Genomic DNA, 26,110 nt, shown 5'->3' with positions numbered 1-26,110 from the left:
CTTTTGCCGTATGGGCCAGGGTGTCATTCCTCATGTGCAACGGCGGCATGGACGGCTGGCTGAAGTTACCAAGAGCAGCTTTCGACAACGACCAGAACTTGCGTGTTCCGGTCTGGTAACTGGAAAGCTGCTCGCCGATTTTGACGACGTGTTTTGACTTTGCACGGGCGATTTGCCGCTTAAAAAATTTGGAGGCACGATTGTATTTCCTCTTAAGAACTGTGCAGTTCGGATCCTTTGTGCCCAGCGCCGCAACCCAAGTTCGATACGCCTGTTTTTTGCAGTCAGATGCTGCTTTAACAGACGCATCGAACCAGGGCTGTGATCTGCCACCGATACTACAGAGTTAGGTATAAAAATATCTATACCCTGTAGTATCACATCGGCTACTGCTACGGCGCAGGCACTAGGATCATCCGAAGGGAAATAAACCCTGCCCCAAGGGTAGGATGCAAAAAAGGAACGCATCCTATCCCAATCTGCTGACTTGTAGTGCCAAACGCGGCGGGTCGCTGGTGGTCTGCGACGTTGGCGTCGGATAGGCACTACACTCCTGACCAGGCAATGGTCGGACGTTCCGAGAGGGGCGTCGACAAAGACCTGGTAAAAATCGGGATGTGTAGTCAGTAGAAGATCCAATAAGGACGGCATGTGGCTATCCACATCCGGGAGCCGCGTTGGCGACTCAACCAATTGGGACAGACCATACGCCAATGCAAAATTATGCACATATCGCCCTGCGTAGTCTGTGGTACGTGATCCAAGCCATTCGGCATTGTGCCCGTTGAAATCACCCAAGACTACGATTTCAGCGGAGGGGATCTGTGCAAGTACGTCGTCAATTGCCGCTTGAACGCAGCCCATGAGATGATCGGTTTCTGCGTTACCACTATGGGACCTGTAGACACACGCATAGATGCGGACGCGGTCCTCTAAATCTACGCGGAGCCAGAGAGTGGACAGGTCCCTACCCTCAAAATTGCCGAGACGGCGACAGCAGATATCCTCCCTAACGTACACACATACCCCGGCATGAGGCAAAAAATTGTGCTCAATTTTGTACCCGGGGTACGTTAAATATGACGTATCGCTAGGTCGAGATATCTGCGTCTCAGTAAGGAAACACAAGGCCGGCTGCGCCGTCTCAAGGTGGTGGTGGACGGCGTTTAAATTGGAGTGAATTCCCCTGATATTGCAAAAGTCCACGTTGAGTGTGGAGCGGGGTGCCTTGGTGATACTGCCTCGTTTGTCCTTGGTCATGCGCGGTTCTGTGCCCTCCCCAGAATACGAAGGGCAGCCCGGGCTAGAGTGCCTGCATTATATTATTAAATACTTGTATAAATTTGGTACGTTCAAAAAACGCGCAAATAATCAAAACAGGGCAACAATATTCTTGCGATTCTTCAGGTGTTGCAAGAGAATGTGGACGGCTTGATCAATTAACATTAATCAGGTACGCTCTTTTGCCCTCCTCTTCTTAAAAAGTTAAGAACTCTACACTACTACTAAGCATACCTACTACATAAATTTTGAGGTACAATATTGATTGTGAATCATTAAAGTATTTTTACGATAAAACTACGTTTAAGCGCAAAGTCACAAGAATTACCTCTCTTTGTTATGCTAATTTCAAACCAAAGAATTCATTTTTATTCATAAGTTTTCCAGCTTCAAAGCCTGTAGTGAGCAATCACTACGTTTGCGATGAGTTTGAAGTTCAGTTTTTATCTCTGGCATTTGCATGGTATTTAATGTGCCCTAACTTCTTTTTATATACTAAAGGTATTGCTGTTGTCGTCGCACATTTTCCTATCTTGTTGCTGCCGACGACTTCACCTACACAAATTTATAGATACCAATCGGATTGTTCGGGATTCATACACACTATCATTTTTCAATATTTTTTTATATCTCTTCATTCATAATTAAAGCATCGTTAAGCGTGACCAGGCAATTATTCCGTAACTATTACAAATATAAAAAACTATTTAAAAAACAAACTATATATAAATATTGTATGGGATATATCAAAATTTTGAATACTTCTCGTTTGATTTTTAGAAAGTTATTGATGTCTTTTTACTCATTACGTAACATACTTTCGATATCATTTTAAAGTTTTTTGATATCTGTAATAGTTACGGAATCATCGCTTGTGCACACTTAAATATTACACCCTATATAGTAACCAGAGGTTCCGTTGTATTTATATTTCACTATAATTATTATTATTTTTATGGAAAAGGAGGACACGAGCGAAAGGGTCACCTGGTGTTAAGTGATCACCGCCGCCCATAGTCTCTCGCAACACGGGAGGAATCACAGGAGCGTTGCCGGCGTTTAAGGAAGGTGTACGCGCTTTTTTTGAAGGTACCCATGTCGTATCGTCCCGGAAATACCGCACAAGGAAGTTCATTCCACAGCTTTATAGTACGCGGAAGAAAGCTCCTTGAAAACCGCACTGTGGAAGACCGCCACACATCCAGATGGTGGGGATGGTAACCCAACTTGTGAACGAAGGTGGAATTCGGCGGCAGGAATCAGGTGAAACAGTTCTTCGGAACACTTCCCATGATAATTATGAATTGATATTATTACAGCGATGATTTAAATAATAATCATAATATTTGTATACGTTAATTTTTGGTCACTGTTTTATGCTTTCACAATAATACGCGATTAATTAAGGCTATTGCAATAGCATCGAAATAACAGAACCTCTTAGAAAACCGACATCACGGATCACATCCCTTACGATTTTGTCATTGAATTAATCTTGTTAAACGTTTTATAATAGTATTCCATTATGACTGCCATTACAAACATAATAAGCTGATAATAATTGTAACGTGTATCGAAATAATCAGCAATAATTAGTTCGGTCGTAAAATTGAAAATACAAACAAAATAACGTGGAATAATGCCGTGTTCAGTTTACTCATTCGAAAATAATACAATTACGATCATGGTTATTTTAAGGCTTAATTATACTATGGTGTTTTCATAAATGTTTTTTAAGCAATACATATAGTGTACTTCTATTTTCACACAGTCACTAAAGAGAAAGGTATAAAAAACTACGTTTAAAAATCCGACTTCAAAAAATTTAAAAGTATAAAATAACTTTATAAAGATTTAATTTAATACACCTCTAATACCTTTCTAACACCTTTAATAACAGGCAAATACTATTAATTGTATGAGCTACTTATTAATACGGTTTAAATCGGTACCTGCCCGCTTGGGCTGTTTAGTTCTGGACGAAGCTATCCCGCTCAAAGGCTTGGCATCGACTTCAAACCATTCGATAGGTAGCACATAAAAAAAATAGTATTTTATTAATATTAAAGATATAAGTTTTGTTTAAAAGGTGTATTCAATTAAATCTTTAATATGTTATTTTAAAATTTTCAGTTTTTGAAGTCTGTTTTTATAAACGAAGTTTTTTTATGTTTTGCTTTTTAGTGTCTATAGTCAGGTAAACGATAAATTATCGTTGCTTTTTACTGTTATATATTAAAAAGTAACTTTTTTAAATACCTGTGGGTAGGCCTAAGAAAGGCCGCGCTCCTTTAACAATCAATTAGATGTGTGTGTGTGTGCGTGACAAGCTACGTCTTACAACAGATGCTAATGAAGTTCGACCACGGACATTCTAATGCTGTTTATGACATTGTCACAGGAGACCAAACGTGGATTTATGTTTTTGAACCCGAAAAAGAACAGCTATCTTGTGAATGGGTGTTTGAAATCGAGAGCAGCTCAATAAAAGTGAGGCAGGCGAGAAACGTTGGCATAAAAATGATCGCATTTTTTTCTCAGCTACGGGTCCCATCTGCACAATTCCACTTGAAGATCAAAAGAGTGTTAATGCCGAGTGGTATCCTACCACTTATTTACCCAGACTGTTAAAAAAAGTTCGCAAAAGACGACCAAACAGCCGCGTTCTCCTACATCATGACAACGCTTCTTCACATACGGCCAACAAAAGTAAGTCATTTTAGCTTCCGAAAAAGTACAACTCGTCACCCATCCTGCACATAGGATCCTGTTGTTTCTGTTTTTTTGCCAAAATCAAAGATTTGATGAGAGCTTTCACTTTTACCAATTCCCAAGAGGCAGTGATAGCGTTCAATCAGCACGTAGAAAACATGCCTTCAGATCTGTGGTCCTTCTGTTTTAAAAAAAATGGTTCGATCGCATGAAAAAGGGTTATTAATGTAAAGGAGAGTATTTTGAAAAGCAGTAAATATAATATTTTGGTTATAACATGTGGTTTTTTAAGTTACGCAAAACTATTAGTGTGACCTACGTATAAATGATATAAGGTTTTAGTTTAATCTTATAATATTTTTTTTGTCACAAAATGTATAATTTTTTTATGATAGACTTAATACACAAATATTAAGGTTCATACTGAGAATTATTGTAATAGTGAAGGTACGAAGCAAGAACATCAATGTACTTTGTAAGAGGCAATGCTAAGCTAACATTGAAAAGCTTTCAATGAAAACTCGGGAAACCCCTTTAGCGTAGATAAAATATAATCGTTAGTAGAGTCTCTTTTAATATATTTTTCCGTTGTAGAAAATATCTCTTTGTATAACAAATGTATATCACGCATTATTAATAATACATTTATATTAAGGTTGTACCTGAAGGTCCTGTTTTCCTATTATTTTAGAAAGTTTAATTAACATCATTGTACATTATGAAACTAGTGTGACTTATATACTTATAATTTGTTTGTATAGATAGACAGATAGCTGTGAACACGTCGAAAAAAATAGCGGTGAACTTTTAACCTCTATTATCAGCAACGTACGCGCACTAAATCAAAGTGACATACGTATTGCGATTGTAAGAAGTTGCTTGTCATACGCACTGTAATAAACCTGGCCTGTTTTCATGCGTTGCCTAACAGAAAGAGACTGTAATATGCTGACGTATAGATTATAAACAATAAAATAAAATTAAAAATTATCTATAACAAATATGTGTGCCAGGAGGCTCCGCTCTTTCTTAGCCTTCAAATAACACACTTAGAGAACATAATTATATTTGTTTTTAATGCGAGTGCTCTTCCAACTAGACTAACCGTTCGAGTGACGTATCGTCATAAACTCTTGTATGCTTTGTTCAACTCTCAGGCTGTGGCTTGATCTACAGGATCTACTTTACAGTTTATAATCTGCTCAACCCCAATATTTACATATTAGGAAATTGACTTGAGATGTCGCTCTTGCACATCTAAATCGTAGAAGTGAGGGTTATCACTTTTAAAAAAAACAAATAGTCAATTAACATAGGTTTCATATTAACATTTTTTATGAGAGTGCAATAAATTACTCACCCGAGTATCCCACGACGTTTTTATCAATACAGTTGGTATAGTTAAAAAAAAAATAAAGCAATTAAATATGTTTATTTAAACATACTTTCATAAAATGGCGCGTTTTTTCAACTGGACTGACATTTTTACTACAAAAGTAAGCAAGCTGTAAAAAAATGAACATAAACGCGTTAAAGAAAAATGCCTAAGCGAAAGATTTCATTTTATAATCATAATTATAGCCTGTGAAAGTACGCTATGCTAAACAACTGTGTTGAAATGTAAATAGAATTTTAATAAGGTATTCCCCCGTCGTCTTTCAGTGGTGGGTTTACGGCATTTCAAAAATATAAAGAAAACATATTGAAATATAATTGATAAAAGTATTTTATTTATAGTTTCATCCACATAGTAGTAGTAGGGTTTCGAAAGGGATAAATTTAAATTATAAAATTTATTTTAAATTGAATGTTACTCAAACACCACATCGAATCATATTTTTTGTTATACCTGCTGAAAATTTCATCTGTAATCAACAAGCTATTTAGACATTTTGTATAATAATTAAATGCAATGGAAATGTTTAATTATGGTAATAATTTATTAAATAATTTAATAGTTCCTTAATTTATCAGTTCAGTTAATGTTTAAGACAGAATATATTAAAAATTAATTTTTAACTTATAATTTAGGTGAAACATTTTTGTTTTTGTCTATTACCCAAATTGTTAATCAGGTGTTCGTGTATAAAATTACATTTAGTCAATTATATCTATAGAACAAAAATAATGCATGAATTTTAAAATACTTAAAATGAAATTTATAATATTATCATGGTCATGGAGCCTGAAACCAGACAGAGATAAAGTAAATTTGATGAGTTTATTCAATCTTAAATTGAAACATCGCAAATTTGGTCATTTAACTAGCATTTAAAACCGTGGAAATAAGTTCATAACAAAACAACCCTTAAATGCGGTCAACTCTCGTGGTGAGCTCAAAGAGGCCAGGGCCGGGCAGTTGCACCATTTGTTTAAATGACTAGCGTTGACTGTTTCAGTCATTTTGTTTTACTTACATAATTCAAGAAGGTTTCCCTAAGCCTTAGTGGAGGCCCTCGGTCTACTGATTTGAATTTGGCGCGCACGCGTACGTCACATGTCATTGACGTTTGTGAGCAAACTTCAAAAAAAATACTTTACAAACTATAAAAAACTCTGAAAAACATTTAAGATGCCACGTGTGCTGTGATAAAATATATAGATAATTTAGTTGCAATAATGTGGGTTTGGTGCTAGTTTTATTCGTACTGCAGTGGTACGCTTCTAAGCGCGACGTATTTGTACAATTCGACTGCCTGGAGTTGTAACCAGGGCCCTGAAACGTGAAGTAATTGCCCCCATTCTGTTGGGTTAATTTCGGGGTTGTGCTGGGAATGACAAAACGGCCGATAGTGGAGTAGAAAACACAACTCCAATTCCACAAAATACGGACTTACTCAACTCGTGATACCCGCTACATATAAGTGTTATACCCAATTTTAGAAACACTTAGGCAAATAAGTCATTTTTGGGTAATTCTGTTAGATTTTACAATAAGCTCCCCACGACCATAACAGAACTGCCTGACACAACATTCAAGACATATATAAAAACATGGTTACTATTATATTAAGGAATATATTGAGGATAAAGAAGTTTGGAGTACGGTAATGCACATCGCGAGTCTCTGCGACCCTGTAGCATCCACTGACGGGTTTCTAATTAATTACGTTATTTACTTTTTGACGCTTTTGCGCACTTGTAAACATTGAATGACATTTTAACAGATACTTTTTGTAAGTCTACGTAAATAATTTTTTTTTTCATTCTCCGCTCGCTTAAGAGCGTACAATTTATCTGGAGCTCAGTATGCCCACCATATGTGGCGCGTTCATTGTCTTTTGGTCAAATACAAGAATGTGAAGGTGATAACAGTATTTAACTTGGTTACTTATAATGCCGTTCTATTTAAATTCAAATATTTTTATTCGAAATAGGAATTCGTTAACTAATGCCATGGACCTGAAAAGACCGGGCGCAAAAAACTCAGCGGATTTCTTACTTTTTTATTTAAAAAAAGTTACGTTAAATTAAAATTTATTATTTCAATAGGCAGTGCGGTGGGTGCCACGTTCTCAATCTATGTAATTATATCATTAGGAAAGTAATTGATGTTACAAGTATAGCAGTAATCTTTACTGTATAAACGTCTTATAACAATTCTTTTGAATTTCATAACTTATTTGTTTTGTCATTGCCTTGTGTACATTTTCTGGGATAGTGTTATAAAAGCATATTCAGAGCCCAAGAAAAGACTTAACCGAGTAGTAAGCATAACAAGTTTATATTGTTCATGGTGTTTTTTTTTTATATTTATTGTTCAAAATATACAGGAAACAAACTACAGAACAATTTCAGCCATCCTCTTGAAACTTAAGTGTTTATGCGAGGAATGGCGATTTCACTTATGCTAAAGTTAAAATATTATAATAAATATTATTCTAAAATATATCCAATTAAAGTCGAAAAAAAATTCATAAGAAAAATAACATGACTGATTTAACGTTACGTCACTCAAGCGGTTCGCTCAGTTGGAAAGAGCGCTAAAAGGAATAAAAAGGCATAAAAGGCATTTATTTTCTCAAAATTGATTCCTTTAGAATTCTTTTTGATGTCATTTCTACTACTAGATACTACTACCGCTTCGGAAACAAATGGCGCTCTGAGAGAGAAGAAGCGGCGCAAGAAACTCTCCCAGCATTCTTCTTTGCACTCTTTTCAATAAAAATATACAATATTGTACAGATATTTCTATCGCTATAAAATAATCACAATCTAGTCCCAGGCTGTCTCATCATTTAGATATTCAGCAGTGGAGTAATAGGACTTACGACAGAGCCATTTTTTATAAAACATTTAAATTTATTTATAGATAATGCCTGAATAGTGGCTGGGACTTTATTATAGAAGTGTATACATTTACCCTTAAAGCTATTATGTATCTTATGAAGCCTACTAGAATTAGTTACAAGCAATCCCTTATATCTAGTGTTATAATAATGAATATCACTATTAAGAGCAAAAAGGTGACGATTTTTGTGAACGTATATTAAATTTTCATAAATGTACTGACAATGAACAGTCATAATATTTATTTCTTTAAATTTTTCTTTGAGAGACTGTCTATAACCAAGCTGATATATAGCACGAACAGCTCTCTTTTGCAGAGCAAACACTATATCAATGTCAGCAGCATGATACCCATAGTAAAATACCGTACGTCATGATGCTGTGAAAATAACTGAAGTAATCTAGCGGTCGCAACATTCGTGTACTCTCTAATCTTTCTAACTGCATATGCCACAGAGCTGAGTCTATCTGCTAGATGGGCAATATGTGGACCCCACTGAAGCTTTTTATCTAACGTGAGAAGACCGTAGTGTCCACAAGTTCCAATCTCTGGTTCACGGGTCATCAGAGGTCACGGGTTCGAGTCCCGCATCGTTCATAAAATTTTGTTTTCAATTTTATTTGTGTAATTAATCTCACCTATTCAATTAGCATAGGTAATAATTTTCACAATTTTGTAGAAAATTCGCTTATGTGCCTATATACATGCATTATAACATTATAGTGCCTTAAGATTTTTAAAACATTATTCATTGCTTTATAATTTTTATATAACATGTTTGTACATAAGATTATAACTCTTGAAATACTGACTCATATTTAAAAGATATCATAATATAAATTAAATTATCAATACCTATTTTTCCATTATTATTTCATGTGCATGAAATTTTAATTAAAAATTCAATGTTGGTAAACCATGGTAAGCCAAACATAAAAAAATATTGTGAAGAAATTCTAATAGCGAGAGATATTGCTCAAAGTGCTCACTCAAATAGAAATATTAGCTATAGGCAGTATAAAACTGAATTACAATTGACGCTTCACAAAAGGAAAATGTGTTAGTAAAGCTTTCAGGATAGAGAAAAATATATTTTCTTTTACGTAGCGTAAAACTTAGAGCACATGAAATATGGTACAGATATCGTTTGGCGTAGCCTATTTAGAGTATTGCCAGTTTAGAAAAAAGGATTTTTTATGAAAATAAGGGTCAAGACGAGCGGGACATTCCGCTGATGGTAATTTAGACGCCCTGCTCATTACAATGCAGTGCCGCTCACGATTCTTGAAATACCGAAAAATTCTGAGCGGCACTACAACTGCGCTCGTCAATTTGAGACAACCTAAGATGTCAAGTCTCATTTGCCCAGTAATTTCACTAGCTACGGCGCCTTTCAGACCGAAACACAATAATACTTACACATTACTGCATCACGGCAGAAATTAGCACCGTTATGGTTCCCATAATCTAGCCGGCGTCCTGTGCAAAGGAGCCTCCCACTGTCTACAAGATGCTTGGACCTTTCATTTACGTATCGAAGATTATTGGGTTTTTGGGTTTCGATTTAAACATACATATTATCAAAGTTTCATCACAATTCGATCGTACGAAATAAACATACAAAACATAGAGTTTTAATGATGTTGAAAATAATATCAAAGAAATTTTAAAATAACTTCAGCTTTCAGCCCTTTATCAGATTAATATTTCAGCCAATGGGCGTAACACATAACCACGTTCAGTTTAATCGCTACGTGCCTCTGTTGAACTGTTCCTAACCACTCGGCTTGTTGGCTCAGCCATTGTTTACTTTTGAACGGACGCCATCAAATAAACCCTTCATTAGGGAACACTTCGATACGCAATTTAGCTTCAAAGTGATCATCAACTTTGGATCATTGCTAACGCTTTAGCAGATATTGGAAGGACTGATGATGAATTACATGTCTAGTATCACTCACGCTATTAATCTATCTATCAAAACCATGTAATGCCCAATTCTAAAGTCTATGCCGTTTTCAATAAACGGATATTCATGGTTAACATTGTTTTATTTGTATTGCTACTTATAAAACAATTAGCAATGGAAACTGAGTACTTTTTGCTTTACTTATATTATAATTCTCAAAGTTTGATGCATACGTCTGCTTTAACCGTTCGGCGATGAGGTGTCCTAGCACGAACGAAGACCATTGAAAATACATGAATGATGTGAAAATGGAAGCTATGACCCCTAGGACAACGAAGCACTGTGGATGCATTCTGCCCCATCTAAGTGATAACTGACTAGATTTTTTTCGACCGTTTTTCGATTGGTCGCTATTTTAATCATCACGATCATCATCATCAGGCAGATGACGTCCACTGCTGGACAAAGGCCTCCTCTAAAGATCTCCACGACGATTGGTCCTACGCTGCACTCATCCAACCTATTCCGGCAGTTTTGACCAGATCGTCGGTCCATCTTGTGCCGGGGCCTACCAACACTACGTCTTCCGGTACGTTACCATTCGAAGACTTTAGTGCCCCACCGGCCGTCTGTCCGTCGTGCTCCGCCCATTGCCATTTCAGTTTCGCAAGTATTTGGTCTGTGAGTTGTATATTATATTATATATAATATTGTATAAGGTTGTATATCTTATATATAAAATTCTCGTGTCACAATGTTCGTTCCCGTACTCCTCCGAAACGGCTTGACCGATTCTCATGAAATTTTGTGAGCATATTGAGTAGGTCTGAGAATCGGACATCATCTATTTTTCATACCCCTAAATGTTAAGGATGGTCCACACGAAAATTTTTTTTTAAATTTTTTTGACATTTTTTTTTAATTTTTGATTATGAGTCAGAATTAAAAAATACATACAACTTCAAATTTTCACCCATCTACGAACAACAGTTACTTTGGTATCGCGATTTTAATATCGGCAATACAACGTTTGCTGGGTCAGCTAGTATTATATATAATATTATATATATTATATTACTAATACACACACACACACACAGTTTTCGGTCTTGTTTTAATTGTGTGATAATTGTAACATTTGGCTTATTATAATTTTTGTTTATTTCTTTATTGTTTATCAAATATTATGTATCCGCTAAGGAAGTTGCGAAATATTCCCAATACAAGTGTCCTAAGACAACTTACTGGAAAGTCTCAACTACTAAAAATGTATATGTAATCTTTGAAATAAACAAAATTTATTAAAAATTATTATTATTATTATTATTATTATATTATTGGAAGTACATTTTATTTAGGTAAAATATTATTTTATTTGCCATGGGTATTGCTGTCTCCACATTGAATATAGTTATATCACACAAAAGTAAAACATACAATCCATAAGACCACCATTCCAAATACCACAACTGAATGGTTCATCATCATTCAGATAGGTTCAATTGAAACTGTAGCGGTGCGGGGCCTACCCCTCTATCCGTATTCTATCTAAAATTTGCATCACAACACTACTGTGTCAAGAGAATATGGATCATATCATTAATCAGCTGCGAAGTCCAAGTGTGTATAACAGCTATAAATCAGGGCATCATAACGTTGGCAGCGTTTGTATTTTTTTTTCGGAAACATAAAAAAGGCGTAATTTAATTTATAACATTTTAATTCAATTTTGCATGAGTGGGATACGAAAGTCAATATCTTTATTTAATTACACTTAAACTTAGTGCTTTCGAATCGTCACTACAATTTTTTTTTAATTTTCGTAATCTACCATATTATGTTCGGAAAAAGTAGGACTCGTGAGAGGAATATACAAGAAACTCAATGGCCACTTTTTTCAATCAAATAGAGTATTTTACAACGGCTGTAATATACAAAACAGATTAGTTTGTATAATGCTTAATCGAATCGTGTTTAAATAATATCAAATATTTTATAAAAAGTAATAAATAATAAACTATATAAATACAAATTATCGTATTTAAGAAAGATAAAAGAATTAACATGGATAATCCGAATATATTACTGCACTCAATGGAGAACCAGCTGAATACTTCAATATCAAATATTGTTTTTATCAGTCATCCTAATTCCAGTTTAACAGTTAAACGTCGCCTTCAAGGATAAGGGTATTTACAAATTTTAATGGAAACTTAGAAACTATAGAGACAATCGTGCGTACTAATTATCAGAATTATTGCTATATTGTCTTCTCCCTTTTACTAAATGGCATTTTTAATATGATTGTAACTTAGAAATTCATTAAAATGATACTGGCTGCCAAGGAACTTGTTATTAGAACTGCTTACTTATGCGTGATAGGCGCGCAAATACTAAAGTAGTAAGAAAAGAATATGAAGTAAGGGGAAAAATATAATCTAATTCCACAAGGGTATTATTATATTATACGTTTGAATCCTAGTAGAATAAGACCACGATTGAATGGAAGAAAATTCAATGTATTAAAACGAGCTCCAGAAAACTTACGTTCCGACTTCGACACCTTCCTTTTTACGGGATACATCAAATTAGAGGTTAACAGTCAACCTCAATTTTTCGACGTTTTTACCGCTGTCAGAGTCTATCTAGATGTATAAATGATCTTATTTTCACGTATAGATTGTACAAAACATTGCTTGGGACATTAACCACAATAGCATATATAATTAAAGCATAAATCAAAATAGATTTATTCTGTTTAATATGGATTGTAGAAATCATACATTACATACACGATTCTACCAACTCGGAAACTGTTGAGCTTCATAATTTTACAAAAAATTTTAAATACTCAAACATCATGACTCCCTTGATTATGTTGCAAAAACGAAATAAATACGGTTGATACAACGTAGAAATATTGATGAACAAAACTATCATCAGTCATGTGACACTAACGAACGTAAAAGATCATAATATTTATATAACGATTAATTATTTATCTTAAATTGATTACCCACAAAAATAGCACCTAACGCGATTGTTGTTAAATATTTTCATGAAAAGCAGTGATTTGTTCAAAACTTCTTTATCCAGCCGAGCTATAAAAGTTCAAAATGAAGGAAAATAGTCGTTTGAAACGTCAATCATCATGAAAACAGAAAGACAGGATTGTGAGGGTCTGATTTACTTAAAACGGAATTATTAATATTCCGGCCAGCAGTCAGACTTAATTGGGTTTTATTATTCAATCACATAACGTTCTATAAAGAAGTTACAGATTATACAGAATTGTATGAATGAATTCTTATTAAAATGGCTCTTTCATTTATTACAATCATTACGTGTTTTTTTATATCTGCTTTATGTTTTGTATTTAAGGATAATCTTAACAATTTGTTTTTAAAGTGATAACCCTCACTTCTGGGATTAATTACACAAATAAAACTGAAAACAAAATTTTATGAACGATGCAGGACTCAAAACCGCGACCTCTCGCGTTCCGTGCGAGCGCTTTTTCCAACTGAGCCAACCCCTATAACAACTACCCCCACATAAATACGTTGGATGAGGGCAGCGCAGGACCGAGCGTCGTGGAAATCTTTGGGGGAGGCCATTGTCCAGCAGTGGACGACTTTCAGCTGATGATGATGATGCATATTATATTACAAGTCCGTTGGGAGTGTGAACCAAACTTAAGATACATTGATAAAAATAGTCTTATGTCATCTCATATCTCTTGCTATTAGATAGTTGGGTACATTTAGTAGTTTACATTTTTTTACGAAAAAGTCACATTGTCTTATGTGATCACCGCAACCTAAATTCTCTTGCAACACCAGAGGAATCACAGGAGCGTTGCCGGCCTCTAAGAAAGGTGTAAGGTAACAGACAGATAAGGAATGATTTACCCGTGGTATCAAAAAGGCTTGTCCGTAAAACGAATCGGACTCAAAAGCAAAGTTATACATTTTATAAATGGCCACGATACCATACTAAACATCTATTTACTTTAGGACGTGTACGGTCAGCAATTTAAATTCTAGGAAAAAGGAATTATCAAATTTTAAAGTATTGTCTAATTATAAAATTTTACGAATTTCATCAAAAAGTTATAGACCTAGATATGGTTTCCAAATAATGAGACCAATTTGGAAATAATATTCCAAAAATAACGGAGTATCTACAGAAAAAAGATACATGACTGGAGATACATTTACTAGGACATTGGAAATGCGTAAACATGCAAAGATGGATGGAGGAGATTTTTTCCTTCACTGATGTCAACATTATTTTGTAGGAAATAACAATTGACCTTGATTTCATATTACATTTAAAATGCAATTATTGGATTGCTGGTTCATTGACGTATTTTTTATTGAACTCTTTTATTGTTCCAAAAAAAATATTAAGAAAAAAGAAGAAAGGCTAATGACACTAAAGAGAACGATTTTTTGCCCCGAGGTTAGAAGGGGATAGAGAAACCTTTACATGTCTTTTAATCGTAGACGTACTTATTATGTAGATAAGGCACAAGATGAAGGCTCTTTTTATGTAGATCGTATCATACACTTACAATATACTACTTCTAGACAAAGAAGGCATGTAAAAGAGAAGAACGTGTCTAACGAAGATTCAGTAAGATAGAAAAGGAAACTGAATATATTGTAACTGTAACCGAATTTGATTGATAAGTCTTAAACAGTCAGCCACGCTTAGTATTAGCTCCTTAGTATTGATTGATATCCATTGACAATACAAAACTGGTCACACATTTTCGACTGTCAGGTCATCTATAAGATTGTATATTCTAAGTCTACCGTTGTTATAGTAAAGTTGCTCGCTGATATAAAATAATCATATCATAAAATAATAGTAGGTATTATTACGATCAAGCTATAAGATCAACCAAATTGTGGAATGAGCTTCGTTGTGCGGTGTTTCCGGAAAGATATGACAAGGGTTTCTTAAAAAAAAGAGCGAACACCATCCTTAAAGGCAGGCAACGCTCCTGTGATTCCTCTTGTGTTGCAAGATAATGTGGGCGACGGTGATCACTTAACACCAGGTGACGCGTACGCTCGTTTGTCCCTCCTTTTCCATAAAACAAACTTAATTCTCATTGCTTACAAATAAAATTTGAAAACAAAACAAAGCATGCAAGATTTTATGACGATACGTCACTCGAGCGGTTAGCTCAGTTGGCAGAGCACTGTCACGGAACGCCCAGAGGTCATGGGATCGAGACCCACATTGTTCATAAAATTTAGTTTACAAATTTAATTTTTGTATTAATCCCAGAAGTGAGGGTTATCACTTAAAAAACAAAACAAATTGTTTTCATTGTTTAGTCCCAAAAACATTCCTTGGTCTGTCATTTTACACATGAAAAACATAAATCAAATGTTCAGTGACTGAGGAAGAAGATCTTGTCATCGTTAAAGCGTGTAATATAATCTAGTAAAATAATTCCGATTCAGTGAATCGAACACGTTAGTGACGTTGTCAGGGACACTCCCTTCATCACTATTCCGAATCGCTGAGTGAGACTAATATTTACTTCGCTAACATTTAAGTTAAAACTATGTCTGGATGTTTCCTCGGATTGGCAATGTCTGATAAACGATTTACCGCTGATTATGTGTAAGTATATCATTAGTATTAGATTTGTAATATACACATTATATAAGACAATTGCAATAATGATGAGAGCCTACTTACATGCAAATTTACATTCAAACTTCTTTTAAAACTTATAACATTTAAATTCAAAGTAGGACATGAAAAAAAAATAAACTTGATTAACCAGTGGGAGGCTCCTTTGCACAGAAAGCCGGCTACATTATGGGTACCACAACGGCGCCTATTTCTGCCGTGACGCAGTAATGTGTAAGTATTACTGTGTTGCGGTCTGAAGGGCGCTGTAGCTAGTGAAATTACTGGGCAAATGATACTTGACATCTTATGTCTCAAGGTGACGAGCTCAATTGTAGTGCCGCTCAGAATTTTTGGGGTTTTTCAAGAATCTCGAACGGCACTGCATTGTAATAGGCAGGGCGTATCAATTTATTATATTCCCTTATTATAATTTAAAAAATATATGCAATATTTGCAGCTGAGATTGAACTCCATACTCTTTGCTCGTTAACGGTTCCTTGTTTGTAATATTTAGTGCAGTTATTTAATTTATATTAGGTATCTTATATATAAAATTCTCGTGTCAAAATGTAAGTTACCTTACTCCTCCGAAACGGCTTTACTGATTTTTACCAATTTTTATATGCATAATCAGTAGGTCTGAGAATCGGCTAATATCTATTTTTCATAAGCCTAAATGATAAGGGTTGTTCACCCTTATTTATTTTTTATTTTTGGACATTTTTTTTATTTTATTATGATTCAACATTAAAAAATACATATAACTTCAAATTTTCACCGGTCTACGATCAACACCTATTTTTGTATCGCGATTTTAATATTGTTCTCTTCCATCCACAGATACGCAATAGAGTTGCTAGATGACAATCGAATATAATGATTATTGTAGTACGATAAATTTTATGTACCATATATTTAGTAGGTCTGACAATCGGTCGTCATCTGTGTTTTATACCCCAAAAATTATTATTGTTGATTTTTTTTTATTACTTTATATGGCAATACAACGTTTGCTGGGTCAGCTAGTAATATATAAACAAACAAACATACTTCATCGGTTTAGTTATAGTTTTTATTGTTACTTAGCGTTAAATATAGCGTATATTATATATAGCGTTCTAATATTGTTGGGTTTATTAAATAACCAACTATAACTTTCATTATGTTTTGATGTCACGTACATTTCTGGTGTATTATTATATTTATAAGGTTTGTAACAAGCCAAATATTTATATCAATTTCATATCTCCAGAGTAATATGGAGCTTGTCACGTAGTGGTGCGTGCTCAGATGAATTGAACAGAACCTGTTGACTGATCCCGTGACGGACGTGATATTAAATATTAATTAAAACGCAGCAATATCGTAAAATAAACTAGTATAGTAATCGTTCAATATAGTTATCCGGTTGAGCACTAGATATACATGATTGTGTGACAGTGACAGACCAAATTTGAGTAGCCCTTAATAATTTGAATACCTTTTATGCAAGTTAAGAAAATAATATATTTATTTTCCATAGGGAGTGACAACAACACTTGGTAAAAGTGAAAATGAAGCTAAATCAGTTCATAAAGGGGCTATGACATGGGGAAAGTACAGATAAGAAACTCCCAGTCCATCTTTTAAATCATAAAAGAACTTAGCCTATTTAATATAATATAATACAATTTTAGGTGGCAATATTATAAAAGACACATGACAAAGTGAATTCCCCTTAATAGAGAATATTTATTAATAACATTAAGAAATGTGTTAATGGACACATTATTAGTTTAATCTATCTACCAGTTTAAGTTAAAGTAGAATTACTTATTAGTCTAAGTTAAGACTAGATTGTAATGCAAGTGGGGTAACATTATAATAACTACGTTATTATGTTAACTACAGAAAAGTAAAAAAAATAAGACTAAAGCCAATCTGGTTTAGTTTATGCGAATGTTAAAATAAAGTTGATGATTTTTTGTTTTGTCAGGTTAACTTTATAAGTTGAGGTAGGTTTGGTTAAAACAGATAAGGTTAGGGTGAACTAGTCCTAGGACAAACTAGTGCGTCTTGAAATCAAGGCTTTATGTCTTCATTTTAAGGCATTTATTCATTGATAACCTGACTAACCTGAAAAATTGAGACCTTTAGAATTCCTTTTGATGTCAATTCTAACATACTAGATACTGCTACCGCTTCGGAAACAAATGGCACTCTGATAGAGAAGAAGCGCCGGAAGAAACTCTCCCAGCATTCTTTTTTTGCGTTCTTTTTAATAAAACTATACAATAGTGTACTGTCATTGCTATTGCTATAAAATAATCATGATCTAGTCCCAGGCTGTCCGATCACTTAGATATCAGCTGCGGTGTAATAAGATTTACGACACTGCGATTTTTTAATAAAACATTTAATTTATTTATAGACAATGCCTGAACAGTGGCTGGGATTTTATTATAAAAGTGTATACATTTACCCAAATAGCTGTAATGTATCCTATGAAGCCTACTAGAACTAGTTAAAAGTAATCCCTTATTTCTAGTGTTCCAATAATGGAAATCACTATTAAGAGCAAAAAGGATTAAGTGACTACGTATAATATGTAAGTAATTTACTTATAATATAAGTTTATGCTGGATGGTAGTATATATTACAAATATTAGACACACTCACACCTTCCCTTTCGAATACAATAATTAAAGATCAGGGTCTCGTGCTCTTGATCTATAAAGAGTATAATATAGCAATCACTTCAATTCTGTTTTCTTTATCACGTGATTCCATTTATAAAAAAACAAATGCGTTCGAAATTTTAACCCAGAAATAAAAAACAAATCTAGATTTTTCTTAATTGTAATAGTATTTGTAACTACTCTGTGACAGCTGTGAAACCGTCAAAAAAATTGAGGAATCACGCACACTAACACAAAGTGACATATGAATCGTAAGTGTAAGATGTATATAGCTTGTCATGCACACTAATGTAATAAACCTCGCCTGTTGTCATCGGTTGTATAGAAGCAAGAGGCTCAATCTAGACGTATAACTTATCTAAGTTATTAACCGATAAAACAGTTATTCAAATCAGTAAGTATGACTACATGTAGTAGTTAAGAAATATAATTACTGGGTTTGTTTGGAATTAGTCAACTTTTTATGTGTAGAAGATAACTGATAATTCCACCTGTAATTAAAGTTTGTGGCACAGATAATATCGGCCCTGATTGCCGGGAACTACTTAATTACAGCAGAAGAGGTCCCGGCGGGATGACGATTGGAGACCACGAAGATTTATTCTCTTACTCTTTGTTGAACCTTACTAATATCTATTTATCACAATCTACCTTTATCAATGACTTTCATTGTAATTCCTCGGGTATTGTTATAATTTTCACTATATGCTCTGTGACCTATTTCATAAATTAGCCACAAAATATGTATATTTTGCGACATTGATTTGATCTCTGCACTAAAAGTAATTCACTGCCAAAAATTTACTCCAAAGACCGGCAACGCTCCTGTGATTCCTCTGGTGTGTTGCAAGAGAATAATAATCACTTACCACCAGAGGAGCCGTACGCTCAGTTGTCCTCTAATTCCATAAAAAAATAGACAGTGACAGCTGTGAAAACGTCTAGGTTGAGGTTGACAGTAAACCTCTATTTTGAGCAATCCACGCACATTAACACAAAGTGTTACGCACACTAAAGTAATAAACCTGGCCTGTTTTCATCGGTTGTCTTGCAGCAAGAGGCTCTATGTATCCGTTTATTTAAGCTATATAAATTTATTTTAGCTATACATTTAGATAAGTTTTTTCATATATTTTTTTATTATATTTTGTAAATGTTCACGTGTATTTGTAGTGTTTGTTCCAAATAAAGATATACTTACTTACTAAACTAATTGTAATACCAAAATAATAAGAGTAGATTTGATTTTATTCATAATAAAATTAAAAGACAGGTAAAATAACTGAAATTGACCACCAATCCATTCAGGACGAGAAATGTCAATACAATTCACTCATCAGAATTTTATATAAAACTATACGAAACGAGATTATTAAGTTCCTACTCTTTCATGTAAGCCGTTGCCTTTCATGTTATTTTGAAACGAAACATAATAATGATTATTTGGAAGTGAAAACATCCTTTGGCACGTTGGTAATTTTACCGTAACGACACATAGATCATAGTATAGAGAAGACAAGACGAAAAGTGTTTTTAGGTATTCTTAGTATCAGAGTGAAATTTTTTTTTGTTTTGAAGAGAAATGTTGAAACCTGGTCAGTAGATGTATTCTGTAAATCGCATTAAAATTTTTACCCAACAACAGAAAAACAACAATACAGTTTGGGGGTTCCCCATACTTCGATATGAAACTCAAAATTTTCGTTCCATCAAACCCTGTATGGGTTTGTGGGTCCTGAAAAAATAATATTGATAATATGATTTTTCTAAAAACACTTGAGCACTTCCAAAGTGCTAAAATGTGCCCCCCCCCCCCCCGTTAACTTCTATATAAGAGAATGATAAAACTAAAAAAATATACGATGTACCGTGCAAACTTCCACCGTAAGTAGTTTTTTTTATAATACGTATAAATGTTGAGAGCTTATTTGCACTGTATTATTTTGGACAAAGATTTTTTGCCTTTTCCATTTAAATAATTTAATATCATTTTCCCTTCTACGTAACTTTAATAATTTATATTATGTTGCTGCTACGGAACCCTTCATGGGCGAGTCCGACTCGCACTTGGTCCATTTATCAGTATCGGGATTATCAGACTTTTAATAAAACAATATCTGCCGTGAAAGGTGAACTGGCTGAATATGCCTTTTATCCGCATTTAATTAATATAGGTATTATTACATTGAGACGTGAACTTTGAATTAAGCTTCTCTCTGTATTTCAGATAAAACTGTTTCTATCAATGTTAGGAAAACGTGTAACCTAGATGGCAATTTTTTTTCATTAAATATTGTAAAAAGTTACATTTTTTCACCTTTAATCAAATCTATTTATAAATGTAAAAAGGATAATGATTCAATTCATTTTTATTGATTTATTGTAATCCATATTTTTCCTGCTACGAAATAACAGATATAAATTCTTCATGAAGTACCTTTTGATGGGCTTGAATTTTCCGAACATTTACCATTGTAATGAATAGTTTTTTTACACCATTTGAAAGGTCTATTACTGTTACATAAAAAAATGTTGCAAGATCAATTTTTATGTTCTTGTTAAGTCCAATACAATTTACAAAAGCATTTCTGCTTTAAACTATTGAATTAGAAACGTCAATCAATATTTCATAGCTTAAAAAGTGATATCAATAAAGACGTAAAAAGAGCAAAAAGGTGACGATTTCTGTCGACGTACATAACATTTTCATAAATGTACTGAAAATGAACAGTCACAACATTTATATCTTTATAATGAGCTTAACATGCTTATAAATATCACTATTTATTAGCCTCGATGACGCCAACAATACAAATGCTAAGTCAATATCACCAATAACTAATACAGTGTTAATACCGATCATCATCATCAGCCGGAAGATGTCCAACTGCTGGACAAAGGCCTACGCCAATGATTTCCACGACGATCGGTCCTGCGCCGCCCTCATTCAACGTATCCCGGCGATCTTGACCAGAAAGTCAGTCCATCTTGCGGGGGCCTACCAACACTGCGTCTTCCGGTACATGGTCGCCATTCGAGGACTTTACTGCCACAACGGCCACCTGTCCGTCGAATTCTGTGCCAACGAATTCAGTTCCGCAATTATTTGGGCATGAGACATGGGCATTGGGACATGTCGGTGACATTGGTTCTCCTACGGATCTAATCATTTCTGATTCGATCTCGCAGGTAATCTCAGAGCTATAGTAATAGTCTCTCCGAGTAATAGTCCTTTCCGTTCCCCCCTGAGCGACAATAAGCTTTCTCATAAGGTCCATAGTTAGCGACCGTACCGTATTTGCCGAGATATATAAAAATAATATAAAATAGTTTTTGGTTTTTTTGATGTTTGTGCGCACTAGTACGTATACACAGCAAGTATTATTTAAAATAGTATTAAATTTACAGTTTTTACTTTTTTTTAAAGCAATTTGTAATGTTTTCAAAGTGATATATAATCACTTATTGTGTTGTTTGTGTATTAATCCCAGAAATGAGGGTTATCACTTTAAAAACATTACAAATGAAGCCACAACCTGAGAGTTGAACAAAGCATACAAGATTTTATGACGATACGTCACTCGAACGGTTACCTCAGTTGGGAGAGCACTCGCACGGAACGCGAGAGAGTTCGAGTCCCGCATCGTTCATAAAATTTTGTTTTCAAATTTTATTTGTGTTTTACTTTTTTATTTTATTATGTACAATACTTGTGTTTCACAATCGTTTTACATAAGCGTGAAGAAATCAAATTAATTTAGGCAAATTTACTAGTGAGAATAGTCTCGGAGTCTCGAGATACGTGATAGTCTTCAGCGAGACAAAGGAACACGACACAAAGCTATTCAGGGACAGGCATCTAAATCTCTGAACACTGCGGTTTGAGCACACTATTTCGTTTCTCATTGATATTTAGCCTGTTGTTCAAAATAAGTTGGTAGTAATGAGATAAACTGAATGTCGCACTTTCGAATATTGTGCACGTTTCTTTAACTCAAAATTACCTTTAATCATTATTATGGCAAATAATCGCTTAGTACCAATCCTTATTTATTTCTGTTGCTATAAAATTAGAGACTAAAGTTGTCTCCCGAAATAATATTATATTAGTAATAATTCTATAAATATTTATACGATAACATATTGGTTGATTTTTTTTTAATTAACCTGTTAATTAACCATTTGTGTTATTGAACAATTTAAATAAACAAAGTATTAAGTTTATTAACTTTTGTCTTCTTTTATCTTTACTCAAGACAAATATTTAACCTTAAGAACCTCTCTTAATTATTAATTTATTATTATTAATTATCATTAATATGCTTTTATCAGATTGTTATATAGCTTTGTCGTCGAATACTTGAACCTGAATTTAACCCACTTTAAAATGGAGGATCGAAGTGAAACTTCTCAAAATTAACAATGTTCAATTACAATGAGATAATTTAAATAGTATGTCCCACTTTAAGTACCTTGATATGTAGTTTTTTTTTATGTTATGGTTATTTGAACGTGATTTTCGAATTAGCTACGACCAAAATTTTCTTGCATAGGACCAATGGCAATGCAGTCATTTTTCATAATCTTTCCAATTATCCGTCCTATCCGATACCCAGTAGTGTGTTTGTGTCAAAGACATGCGCACACGAAAAAATCGATTATTTGTTGCTACAAAACTATCATCGCTTAAGGACTAAAACCACGTTTTAATAGTAAACCAAACTAAAAAGTTTCTTCTTTACCTAACTTCTTATTCTTCTTCTTCTTTCTTTACCTAACTTTGATAGTGAGGTTAGCCTTAGCTAATTTCCTGTTTCATAATTGTGTAATATTAAACCGTCGCGATCCGATCTCTCTAAGCTTAAGATCCATTGATTACCGAGCGATTTTGGGCGCGCGTATTTTACGCGTGCGCAAGTGTATCTATGCGTATTATTTTACGTGAAGCAAGAGAATGCTTATAGTTAGGATTTCAGTGAATGTGTGAGAGCTATCTGAACTAGCTATAAGACCATACATAAATTATTCATATTGTGTTTTATATTATTTTCGCACACGACACAAAGTTGAAAACCGTTATATTTTTGATTTAGAATAAGTGCATATTTTCACTAAAAAACTTGGTTTTATTTATAAGTGCTTATCGTTATAATCAACTCCATGCGTTATTACTAAAACAAAACTTTCTTTTAAATATACATGCTTACAAAGTAATAATTTAAGAAATTCATTCCGAAAGACAAAGAAGAAGTCCTTGACCTTGACCGCCCTTGAAGTGCGAGATCGCTTGTGAATTATATAAAATGTAACTATGCTATATGTATGCCTACCCAAATATATTTTACGACAGTTTTTCATATAAAGTACACATATTTCAACCTTATCATCATCATTATTAGGCGGAAGACGTCCACTTCTGGACAAAGGCCTCCCACAAAATTTAAACATATTCCAAAATAAATAATAAAAATAGACAAAGGATACGACGCTTCAATGTCCTCATTAAATGTACTAATATTACCTCTAGAAAAGTAATGAAATACTGGAATATAAAAGAAAAAACTTACAAATTTCAAATAATTCTTCATTATAATTATTTATCACAGTACCCTCAGCACATTCTTGCTATCTCTTAGATACCCGTAATCCTTTCTGAGCTTGTTTCAGTGAAATTAGGAAATTATCAAGATATACTCGCACAGTTTGGATACGCAGGCCTCACGTCATTAATCTCGACACAAAAAGTTAGCTCTGATGTTATAATTCAGGAGGGTTGTCACACGCCAGTGGCGGCGGTGAATTTCTTATGAAAACGCCTCATATTTGTCAACTAAATCGATATCTTTAGGTTAACATGCCTTTTCAGCTAATATCTTATGATTACTTGTTTATTTAACAGTGAAATATATTCTTAGCGTTTACTAGATCGCTAATTTAAATTATTATTGTAGACGAACAATTAATATATTTTTGTATAAGGTTTATCTAGAAAGATTAGAGTACAGCTGTTTATTACATTCAATTAAATATAACATTAAAACAGCAACTATTTTTCAGTTTCTAGTTCCCAGCTATCCAAATTGGTAGTAATGCTTAAATGATTTATGATCGCTGCAGAATTGGCAATCGCTAGAGATGAAGATAAATACAGCCTTGAGTAACTCTAGCGTTCATCGGGCTTGAACAATGCTCGCCTGTTGAATATGAGTATTGGAATATACGTATTAACACCGGCGTCAACTCAGAGCCACACGTTTTGAACACGATTGGAGGAGAAATACCTTCGCCCACTCGACTGCTTTACGTCCAAAGAAAACAGGGCTCACCGAAAAGTTTTCCGACTGAACTGTACTTCCAGCAAAGAGCTCTGACACCGCACTATGATCGATCGTGTTTTCCATCGTCGTTAAGATGCGAGTTGGAGACAAAGGTAAGTGACCAGAAGACTGCTTTCACTTTAACCATATCAGCCAGGATGTGCAGCTGCAGTAGGGACAGCTAGCTGAAGTTACTAAGAGGAACTTTCGACAACGCCCAGAAGTTGCTAACCCACGATGCGAATTTCGTCATATCCATAAAATAACATTTAATCATCATTCAACCGTACGTACTGATTCTTAATATAACTAAGAAGAATTAGCTAATATCATTAAGATAAACTTAAATATTTTGAGTATTATCATTTTAGTTGAAATAAAGTTTTTTTTATTTTATTGTTGTAATTCAATCTTTGATTGCATGTTTTTTCAGAGGCTAAAAATATCGGCAACACCACCTGGATGCAACAAATGACAAGCGATTATCATATCACCTTTTATGTGCATTATGGTATTTATATTATATAGGTGAAATAAATACTTAAAATGTAGTATACAATAATAGTCTAAAACGACAAAGAGGACGTCAAATTAAAAGATGAGAGGACACTTTACCAACAGGATGGAGAAGGTAAGCTTGAGATAGAGATAAGTGGAAGAAACTGGGGGAGGCCAATGTCGGAAGACAACCTCACCAAAAAGTGGTTGCTGTACATTAACATAATTTTATTTGATTCTACTTTTTAATAGATTTAAGAAAACATGATTAATAAGTAGTATATAAGTTAAAATGCATGGTCAGTGAATAAAGGCTTTTATTATATTATATTATTATAATACGCTTAAAATTTGTAAACTACTAACTCATTTTCAATATAAATTATTATTTTTCTTTCTATTTGCTAAGTTTGATATCCTCTTTCTTTGCATACAGCTGCTGCTTGACTGAGGCATCCAACCAGGGTTGTGATCTGCCACTGATCGGAAATACAGATCTTTTTCAATTCAGCTGAAAGATTGGACTGGACAAATGTCTTCCCAAGAATCTCTACGATGATCGGTACTGCTCTGCCCAGACCAGAGCATCTTGTATGTGTTTAACTTTAATTTAAATTTGTCGCGGAATAATAGGACAGGTATTTATTTTGTTAACACGATCCACAATAGCAGTTCCGTTCCGTTGTCTCAACAATGTGAAATCTTATGTTATAGTAATAATACTCTCGCATTCCATATTTGTTCTTCCTACGCATTCTATTATAAT

Source organism: Leptidea sinapis, chromosome 42 (assembly GCF_905404315.1).
Source record: "Leptidea sinapis chromosome 42, ilLepSina1.1, whole genome shotgun sequence".
NCBI lineage: Eukaryota > Metazoa > Arthropoda > Insecta > Lepidoptera > Pieridae > Leptidea > Leptidea sinapis.
Note: the sequence above shows the minus strand (reverse complement) of the source record.